This window comes from Fundulus heteroclitus, chromosome 16 (assembly GCF_011125445.2).
Source record: "Fundulus heteroclitus isolate FHET01 chromosome 16, MU-UCD_Fhet_4.1, whole genome shotgun sequence".
Lineage (NCBI taxonomy): Eukaryota > Metazoa > Chordata > Actinopteri > Cyprinodontiformes > Fundulidae > Fundulus > Fundulus heteroclitus.
Genome location: NC_046376.1, coordinates 35,609,045 through 35,619,972, shown reverse-complemented (window position 1 = coordinate 35,619,972; position 10,928 = coordinate 35,609,045).

Sequence of the window (10,928 nt, the reverse complement as noted above, 5' to 3'; positions counted from 1 at the left end):
TCCAATCAGTGTCAGTTTTCTTCTAGTCACTTCCCTGTTCCTGATAAGCTCCACCCATGTCAGTAATTAGTCTTCACTCCTGTTCACCTGCTCACTCCCCTATATAGTCCTGTCACAAACCTCTGCAATCTGCCAGATCAATTCAAACCACTATTACTGATAGCCCTGTTGATACCGACCCGGTTGCCTTTTTGACTCTGAGCCAGCCTGATCCCTAAACCTGATTTTCTTGCCCGGTATAATTGCTTACCTGTTTTTCTGACCTGGACCTGCCTTGTGATATTCTGAGTTTTCCTTATCCTTGTCTGTACTTCTGCCTATTTTGGACTGCCTTTAGTGTACCAGATTTTGGACTGCCCTTCTGATCATTGAGTCTGCCTGTCCCTTTTTTGCTTAAAACCTCTCTTGTCTGGCTGAATACTGGGTCCATCTATCCCTGGTTCGTGACAAGTTTAGAAAATAGGTTTCACTCATTTTCAGGATTTATTCAAAATGTTTGAGTGGGCTGGGGTTACTGTTTAGTGGTCCATCCTAAAATTGATACCCTCTTGTTTGGTATTTTTCTTCTTCATACATTTTCTATATAGAGTTCTTGTTTTCAAAATAATGTCATTCTTCCTCCTCTTTCTGCTAGTCCTCCTCCTTCTCATTTCCTTCTTCAGTTTAGTCTTATTGTTCATAATAATCCATCCATCCATTCAGCCATTGTCTTCAGCTTATCCAGGGTTGGGTCGCGGGGGTAGCAGCTTCAGTAGGGAGGCCCAGACGTCCCTCTCCCCGGCCACTTGGGTCAGCTCCTCCGGGGGAATCCCAAGGCGTTCCAAGGCCAGCCGGGAGACATAGTCCCTCCAGCGTGTCCTGGGTCTTCCCCTGGGCCTTCATCCCAGTGGGACGTGCCCGGAACACCTCACCAGGGAGGCGTCCAGGAGGCTTCCTGACCAGATGCCCGAGCCACCTCAACTGGCTCCTCTCGACGTGGAGGAGCAGCGGCTCTACTCTGAGTCCTCCCCGGATGACTGAGCTCCTCACCCTAACTCTAAGGGAGAGCCCAGACACACTACGGAGAAAACTCATTTCGGCCGCTTGTATGCGGGATCTCGTTCTTTCGGTCACGACCCAAAGCTCGTGACCATAGATGAGGGTAGGAACGTAGATCGACCGGTAAATCGAGAGCTTCGCCTTTTGGCTCAGCTCTCTCTTCACCACAACGAATCGGTACAGCGCCCGCTTCACAGCAGACCCCGCACCAATGCGCCTGTCGATCTCCCGCTCCATCTTCCCCTCATTCGTGAACAAGACCCCAAGATACTTGAACTCCTCCACTAGGGGCAGCACATCCTCCCCAACCCGGAGAAGGCACTCTACCCTTTTCCGGTTCAAGACCATGGTCTCGGATTTGGAGGCACTGATCCTCATCCCGGCCGCTTCGCGCTCGGCTGCGAACCGCTCCAGTGGGAGCTGTAGATCACGCCCCGATGAAGACAATAGGACCACGTCATCCGCAAATAGCAGAGACGCAATCCTAAGGCCACAAAAACGGATCCCCTCAACACCTTGACTGCGCCTAGAAATTCTGTCCATAAAAGTTATGAACAGAATCGGTGACAAAGGGCAACCTTGGCGGAGTCCAACTCTCACTGGAAATGAGTCCAACTTACTGCCGGCAATGCGGACCAGACTCTGACACCGGTCATCCAGAGACCTGACAGCCCTTATTAAAGGGTCCGGTACTCAATACTCCCGGAGTACCCCCCACAGGATCCCTCGGGGGACACGGTCGAATGCCTTCTCCAGATCCACAAAGCACATGTAGACTGGTTGGGCAAACTCCCATGCCCCCTCCAAGATCCTGCTGAGGATATAGAGCTGGTCCAGTGTTCCACGGCCAGGACGAAAACCACACTGCTCTTCCTGAATCTGAGATTCGACTATCCGACGGACCCTCCTTTCCAGAACCTCCGAATAGACCTTACCAGGGAGGCTTAACAGTGTGATTCCTCTGTAGTTGGAACACACCCTCCGGTCCCCCTTTTTAAATAGGGGGACCACCACCCCAGTCTGCCAATCCAGGGGAACTGCTCCCGATGTCCACGCAATGCTGCAAAGCCGCGTTAACCAACGCAGCCCCACAACATCCAGAGCCTTAAGGTCCTCAGGGCGAATCTCATCCACCCCCGGAACCTTGCCACCGAGGAGCTTTTTAACAACCTCGGCAACCTCAGCACCAGAGATGGGAGAACCCGACCCAGAGTCCTCAGGCTCTGCTTCGGGTTGGTGGGATTAAGGAGGTCTTCGAAGTATTCCGCCCACCGACGCACGACGTCCTGAGTCGAGGTCAGCAGCACGCCACCCCCACTGTAAACAGTGTTGGTACTGCACTGCTTCCCCCTCCTGAGTCGCCAGATAGTGGACCAGAATCGCTTCAAAGCTGTACAGAAGTCTTTCTCCATGGCCTCTCCGAACTCTTCCCACGCCCGAGTTTTTGCCTCGGCGACCAGCTGAGCCGCCTGCCGCTTCGACTGCCGGTACACATCAGCTGCTTCCGGAGTCCCACAGGCCAATAAAACCCGATAGGACTCCTTCTTCAGCTTGACGGCTTCCCTCACCGCTGGTGTCCACCAGCGTGTTCGACGGTTGCCGCCGCGACATGCACCGACAACCTTGCGGCCACAGCTCCGACTAGCTGCCTCAACAATAAAGGCGCGGAACACGGTCCATTCAGACTCAATGTTCCCGCCTCCCTCAGGACGTGTTCAAAGTTCTCCCTGAGGTGGAAGTTAAAGCTCCAACTCACAGGGGACTCTGCCAGACGTTCCCAGCAAACCCTTACAATACGTTTAGGCCTGCCAGGTCTGACCGGCTTCCCACCATCGGAGCCAACTCGCCACCAGGTAGTGGTCGGTGGAGAGCTCCGCCCCTCTCATGCGGCCGCAGGTCAGATGAAACGACAACAAAGTCGATCATTGAACTGCGACCTAGGGTGTCCTGGTGCCAAGAGCACATGTGGACACCCTTATGCTTGAACATGGTGTTTGTGATGGACAATCCATGACGAGCACAGACGTCCAACAACAAAACACCTCTTGAGTTCAGATCAGGTGGGCCATTCCTCCCAACCACGCCCCTCCAGGTCCCACTGTCATTGCCCACGTGAGCGTTGAGGTCCCCCAGCAAAATGAGGGAGTCCCCAGGAGGGGCACTCTCCAGTACCCCTTCCAAGGACTCCAAAAAAGGGTGGGTAATCTGAACTGCTGTTTAGTGCAAACAACAGTCAGAACTTGCAGCTCGTGCTGGAGCATAAAGCTGCTGCCATCGCTGGTTGGGAGGCATAAGCACTGAAAGCTGTATTTTTTCAGGCTCTAGACAAAACACAGATAAGGTCTAAGGCTGTCCCCCCTGAAGGAATGAGTTCAGGGGTCTTTTATACAGGTGCAGGTGGGTCTCATTAGCGGTCTGATTGTCGTGGCAGTCCTCTGCTGGTCCAATGAGGTTGCAGCTCCTCTGCAGCATCCCGGCAGCCAATCAGGTAGGTGTTCTGTCACGGCTTAATCTGCATTATAAACAAGCCTGCTCAGCCTCCAGAGGCCAGGAGCATTAACACAGGGATTCAACCCATCAGTAACCACACAGTATCAGACAGCAAAAAAGTTTTTTAAAGAATCATGAAGATTAAGGTAAAATCAGCCTCCACAACCCCTTTCGAACTGCACAAGTCACCTGGCTGCTGTACTTCTTTGCACCTATGTTTGAATAAACCTTGTAAAAATAGTTGCACAGCAATTCCTATAATTTTATATTATTCACAGATCAACTTATTACTAAATAAGTCCCTTTTATGGTACCTGGCTTTTATTTAGAGAGCAGAGAGTGATAAATATGAACACGCCAAACTTTTCAGATTTATTACACTGTGGCAGAAAGTTGAATTGCATGGCTCTTTGGTTGTAAAGGCACATACTTTCTGTGTTCACCTCTTCATATTCTAATTTTCTTGATACTCTGTGAGCTCTAGTATCCAGATGATCAACAAACATTCAGGTATTAGCATCAAAGAAACCTGTTTGAATCAATTACCATTTAACAAGAAAAATAGATCCCTACAGAAGGTGAATGTTTCCCTTAGACCTTATCTACAAACCCTTTATTTAGTTTGTTTTCTGAATTTACTTCTATGCTTATGACAGTTTCTGCGTTCTTTTAAAGCAAAGCCTGAAACTAGAACTTTTTCAGTGCATCTATGTTTTCACTTGTGTACTCTGAATTTTTGTGTTTCAATGTTAAATACTTAACTTTAAAGCTGTTTCAAAATGCCAGAAAAAAGCAAATGTTGTAAGAGTTAATTGACATATTCCTCACACCAGGATAATTATTTAATGTTGCCTGAATCCGAAGCTGCCCCTTAGCACATTAAATATATGTTGTTGGTTGGATTGCAAATTTCCAACATATTTTCTTCACTTCCAATAAGGGTAGTTGCCTGTTTCTATTAAGGTAATTTTGAATCAAAACGATTTGTGCATTGTAAGTGTGAATTTGAAGTTGCAAAGTGAGTTACATTATAATTTTTGTAATTGTAGAATATAAAAAAATCACAAGTACATTTTTGTTTACATGCAGTAGAGCTTTCTGAGCTATCTAAAATTTTAGCTTTATCTAAACCTTCTACCTGTATGTTAGACCCGATCCCAACCAAGTTGTTTAAAAAGATATTCCCTCTGATCAGTGACACTATTTTAGACATGATTAATCTATCCTTGGTAAATGGATATGTACCACAGGCTTTTGAAGTAGCTATTATTAAACCTTTACTTAAGAAACCATGTCTTGATCAAGATGAGTTAGTAAATTACAGACCTATATCTAATCTTCTTTTCTTATCTAAAATTCTTGAGAAAGTAGTTGCTAATCAACTTTGTGAACATTTACAAAGCAATGACCTACTTGAGGAGTTTCAGTCAGGCTTCAGAGCTCATCATAGCACTGAAACAGCTCTGGTGAAGGTCACTAATGATATTCTCATGGCCTCAGATAATGGACTTGTGTCTATACTTGTCCTGTCAGATCTCAGTGCTGCATTTGATACAGTTGATCACAATATTCTCCTACAAAGACTTGAGCATACTGTAGGGATTAAGGGGAAAGCATTAGGCTGGTTTAAATCTTATCTGTCGGACAGATTCCAGTTTGTTCATGTTAATAATAAATCTTCCTCAAACTCTAGGGTCACTTGTGGAGTATCACAGGGTTCAGTCCTTGGGCCAATTCTCTTTACTATATATATGCTTCCGATAGGCAAAATTATCAGACAGCATGGGATTAATTTCCACTGTTATGCTGATGATACTCAGCTATATTTATCCATAAATCCTGATAAATCCAATCAGTTACTTCGACTGCAGTCATGTCTTGATGACATCAAAAGCTGGATGACTTTAAATTTCCTGCACTTAAATTCTGACAAGACAAAAGCTGTAATCTTTGGACCAGAGTCCTCAAAAAATAAACTTCTTAACCAATCACTTAATCTGGGTGGCATTAACTTGGCCTCTGGTAATAAAGTTAAAAATCTTGGTGTTGTTTTCGACCAAGACATGTCATTTAAATCCCATATTAAACAGGTTTCCAGAGTTTCCTTTTTTCAACTCAGGAATATCGCCAAAATTAGAAACATTCTGTCCAGGAGCGATGCTGAAAAACTAGTCCATGCATTTGTTACTTCAAGGCTGGACTATTGTAATTCTTTACTATCAGGAAGTCCACAAAATGCAGTTCAAAGTCTTCAGCTGATCCAAAATGCTGCATCAAGAGTTCTGATGAAAATCAACAAGAGGGATCATATTTCTCCTATTTTAGCTTCCCTGTTAAATCAAGAATAGAATTTAAAATTCTTCTTCTAACGTATAAAGCCCTTAATAATCAAGCTCCATCATATATCAGAGCTCTGATTACCCCGTATGTTCCTAACAGAGCACTTCGCTCTCAGACTGCAGGTCTGCTGGTGGTTCCTAGAGTCTCTAAAAGTAGAATGGGAGGCAGATCCTTTAGCTATCAGGCTCCTCTCCTGTGGAACCAACTCCCAGTTTTGGTCCGTGAGGCAGACACCCTACCTATTTTTAAGACTAATCTTAAAACTTTCCTTTTTGACAAAGCTTATAGTTAGAGTGGCTCATGTTACCCTGAGCTATCTCTATAGTTGTGCTGCTATAGGCTTAGGCTACTGGAGGACATCAGGGTCTATTTTTTTCACTCTACTGATTTCCACTGTTCTCCAGTCTACTGTCTTCCAGTTTTGCATTGTATTGCATTGAAATGACTGTCATCATTTCAGTTTTTAACTTTTTGCTCTCTCTCTTTTTTCTTCATAGTAGGTACACCTGGTCTGGCGTTCTGTTAGCTGTGACATCATCCAGAGAAGACGGCTCACCTGCTACTACCATCTAATGTAGAACAGATTACTGGATCAATGTGTGCTTCTGTGCTTTTTTGTCTCTCTTGTTGTGTCTCTGCTCTTTCTTCTGTAACCCCCAGTCGGTCGAGGCAGATGACCGTTCATACTGAGCCCGGTTCTGCTGGAGGTTTTCCTCCCTGTTAAAGTTTTTCTTTCCACTGTCGCTCCATGCTTGCTCAGTATGAGGGATTTCTGCAAAGCCATGGACAATGCAGACGACTCTCCCTGTAGCTCTACGCTTCTCCAGGAGTGAATGCTGCTTGTCGGGACTTTGAAGCAATCAACTGGTTTCCTTATATAGGACATTTCTGACCAATCTGTATAATATGATTGAATTTGACTTTGTAAAGTGCCTCGAGGTGACATGTTTCATGAATTGGCGCTATATGAATTGAATTGAATTGAACTGATTTTAGCGACCGATCGACGCAGCGATCCCAGAGGTAGAATCACTCAAATAGAAACTGCCTTCCCTAAAGTAAATTATTTTACTGAGCAAATGATTCTTTAAAATGTTATTTTCTCAAATAATGTTTTGTGTAACTCAGGATTTGCATTGTGAATGGGTTGAAACACATACCCAATGTTGTTCTGAATTGGTGAAGCTAATTTAAGCTCATTCCATGTTCTTTAAGGTGAACTTTGGTTCTTTAACTCAAACAAAATGTTATTGCATCGAATAACGTTTTGTTCACTCAGGATTTGCCTTGTGGATGGATTGACAACATGCCAAATGTTGTTCTAAATTAGTTAAGCTAATTTAACTCCATTCAATGCTTTTTGAATCCGATCTGCAGCGAACAGGATTCACTGAATTATTTTTGATTATGATCAAACACTTTTGTTTTCTCTTTTGTTTTGTTTTTGCATGTAAATAGTTCCTTAGCTTAGTTTCTTTTTATCTTCATTTTACTTAGTAGTTTAGTTAAGTTTCACTAGCCTAGTAGAGAGGATTTGTTAATCGAAATATTGTGTTAATTCAGATAAACAACATTATATAGTGATGTTCTCTGGATGTTCATTTTATTTCTGTTATTAAATTCTTGGACTTGGAAAGAAGTTGTCACTCTTTTATTCTATGTGTGTGCAGGTTTTGCTGTTAAAAGATCGCTAGTGCTCGAATTCATCCCTTTCAACCATTGTCCTGATATCAGCTTAAGAGCTGATTATCACAATACCTCACAGACAGAGAGTTATTTATTTAACATTAAATAACTTTAAACAGAGTATAATAACACAACATTCTGGTCATCATTAAGACAGTCAAAGGTCACAAGTCTTAGGTTACTTGTCATAAATCTTAGGTCATGGGTCGCAAGTCAAAAGTCATAGGTCATGGGGTCATGAAATCATGTGATTTGATAGTAACGGTGGTCTACTATTCTCCAATGAAAACCACAGAGCTTAAATATTGAGGAGAAGCGCGGGTGCCATTGAAACCAGGTAAGTCCAGTCAGAGAAATGCATGCTGGACCCAAATGTATACAATATATTCCAGTTTTTTTCCTACAAAAACAAAGACAATCATCTATGATTTTCTTTCCACTTGGCAATTACTATGTGTTAGTATGTCATAAGATCTGCATAATCTACATTGAATTTTAGGTTTGTAACATGACACAATGTGAGAAGAATGAAAGTTTGAGAATACCTAATGAATGTAAATATTTTCCTCTCAAAGCTCTACGAATCAGGTGTCAGAAAGTGTGTCCCACTCACTCACCAATAATTATTTACATAATCTAATTTACAAAACACATATGGTTTATTTATACAATCTTCTAAAACATGACCCAAAATGCTTGTATGCTCAGGTGAGACAAAATGAAGTTAAACTAGAGGAATGAAAGTGGCACAAATCTTCACACAGGATTAAAAAAAGACAAGATGCCAATTTTGTCCACTAAGTGGCAGAAGGGAGCTTGAATGTGGCTCCACCACACCAGCTAGTCAATTTACATCAAGTATAAAGGAATGCTTGGCGTATAATACATTGCAGTAATTTGACTATAACTTGTAAACAAGTCTGTGTACTTGGTATGAAAATATTTAATTAGCACTTCACTGATATAAAGCTAATGTTTGCTTTATTTTTTCCTGATTAAAGAAAAAAACAATAAAACCTCAAACTTTAAATCAACTCCCCCTCTGATCCAACTCTGCCCCCCCCCCCCCCCACACACACACACATACACACACACACACACTCACCACCAAAACCACCACCACTCCCAATAACCCTCTGACTTCACCCACCTATGCCCCCTGCTCCCCATCGAACTCCCTCCACTGGCTAATAATACCTCTGTGCAGTCTGAGCAGAGGCCTTTGATGGAGCCGGCCACTCCAGGCTGCCATGCGTCAGCCATGACGTCAATGCATCCACACAAACAGGGCTCTGTTGTAGGAGAAGCTTGCCGTGGATGGATTGTTGGGCTAGTTAGCTCACATATTTCTGCTTATTGCTCTGCCTTGTTGCACAGAAGAAACAAAAAGCAGGTTTGGAGTAATGTGTGTCAGAGGAGGGGAGAACATTGGAGGAGAGGGAGGATTGACGCTGCCGTTTTATTTTGCATTATTATTCAGATCAGGTTTTGTGTGATTTGGAACCAATTAATTGCATGCACAATGTAATGCAAACTACAACATCTATTAGTCTGTTTATGAACCAAAGGCATTTTTAAGGCTTTGGCCCTTCAGCGAACAACAGTGAGAGGTATTGTCCACAGTTTGAACCTTCCCAGGAGTGGCCAGCCTGCCAGCGTACTCCAGGAGCTCATTAATGACTCATCCAGGAGGTTACAAAAGAACCCAGAACGTCTAGAGCTTTGCAGACCTCACTTGTCTTAGATTTTGTGATCTAAACAATAATACTAACAAGAAATCTTTATTTTTCATTGCAATTGTACATTCCAACTAAATTTGTCTTCTGCATTTAACCCATCCCTTGGGTAGCAGTAGTGGCCAGGGAGATCTGAGGCTAAGGGCCTTGTTTAGGGACATTCCACAATATAATTCAAGATGGCAAGCGGAGGCTATGGTGAATGATTCTTTTTAAAACAGAAGAAAGCGTACTAGCAAACAAACACTCCATAGCGGTGGCCACCTTGTTTGTTTTAGCTGAGTGATTCTCGGGCGCTGCACATCACTCAACATAAAAAGTCCGCCTACACCTATGATTGGTCGGTATCAGGAAAGTGGGCTCTATGGGAGCAGTTCCAGACTCAGTTTGCTGTATAGCAAAGCAAAAACGAAACTGAATCTGGCTGGCCAGGCTAGGTAAATCTTGCGTCAGAAAGTAAAAAGCCTGCATAGTTTTCCTTCATCCTGTTCACGTAACCATGTGATTTTAAACCAGTGGTCTCAAACTCAGAGCCACAAGGGCTGGTGTCCTGCAACTTTTAGATACATCCCTGACCCTACACACCTGAGTCAAATGGCTCAACTGTCTCTTGTAGTCAAGGGCTAGAGAGCTCTGCTAATGACCTCATATTGGAGTCAGGTGTATTGAAGCAGAGAGATCTAAAAGTTGCAGGGCACTGGCCCTTGAGGACTGCAGTTTGAGACCACAATTTTAAACCTTAGCCCCTGGCTGCGTCCGAAAAGGTCTAATTTGTAAGGTCTTTAGCCAAAGTGGAAGTGTGTCAGTGGTCACCATGATAAGTGCTGTCTGAATAGTACAGTCAGGAAGAATAGAGCAGTCAGAAAGAAAGGTACAGCGACAGTACAACAATATTATTGCTTCACGCTGGACGATATAGTAAAAAAAGGTTATCGATAAAAAAAAATGCATATTGATCGATATCGATAATTATTGAAAATATTTAAAACCATATTTTATGTGCAGCTCTGCCTGGACATTTTATGATATTGCTAAATTATTTAATTTTAATAAAGAACACAAACACAGAATTCCAATTAAATCTTTATTTAACCAACCTTTTTAACCATAACAGAATATTTTTTAAAGAAAAACAACTTAAGAGACCTGAGTTATGTTATTAAATAATGACAAAGAATAAACTAAAGTGACCAGTAAAATTACCAAAATAAATATACCAAATAAATAAATAAAATAGCCTATTTAGGTGGGAATAGTACACTAGTTACTCCTCAGGGTCCATTCTATTTCTAGAGGCTAACGCAGGGCTGAGGTCTGAGGTTGTGGTGTGTAAGGACACAGATTGCAGCTCATTTTGCACTGATTCCTGGCACTCCTTGCACAATTTAGGGAGCGCTGTTAGAGAAAAACTTGCGTCCCGGAACGTTATATCGCGGATCAAGAGTGGCATCAAGAGTTTTTCAGCTGCAGACGTATCAATCACTATGAAGCACATTACTGCATGCGTGATATCCCTACGCCGCTTGGACGCTTTTTCATTTTATCACAAAGAAGGGAGCCCAGTTTAGCTGTTATATCTGCTTTGTTTTGGAAGAACTTCCAGAAGATTCCTAAGAAGCCCGTGTCTTCTTAGGAATC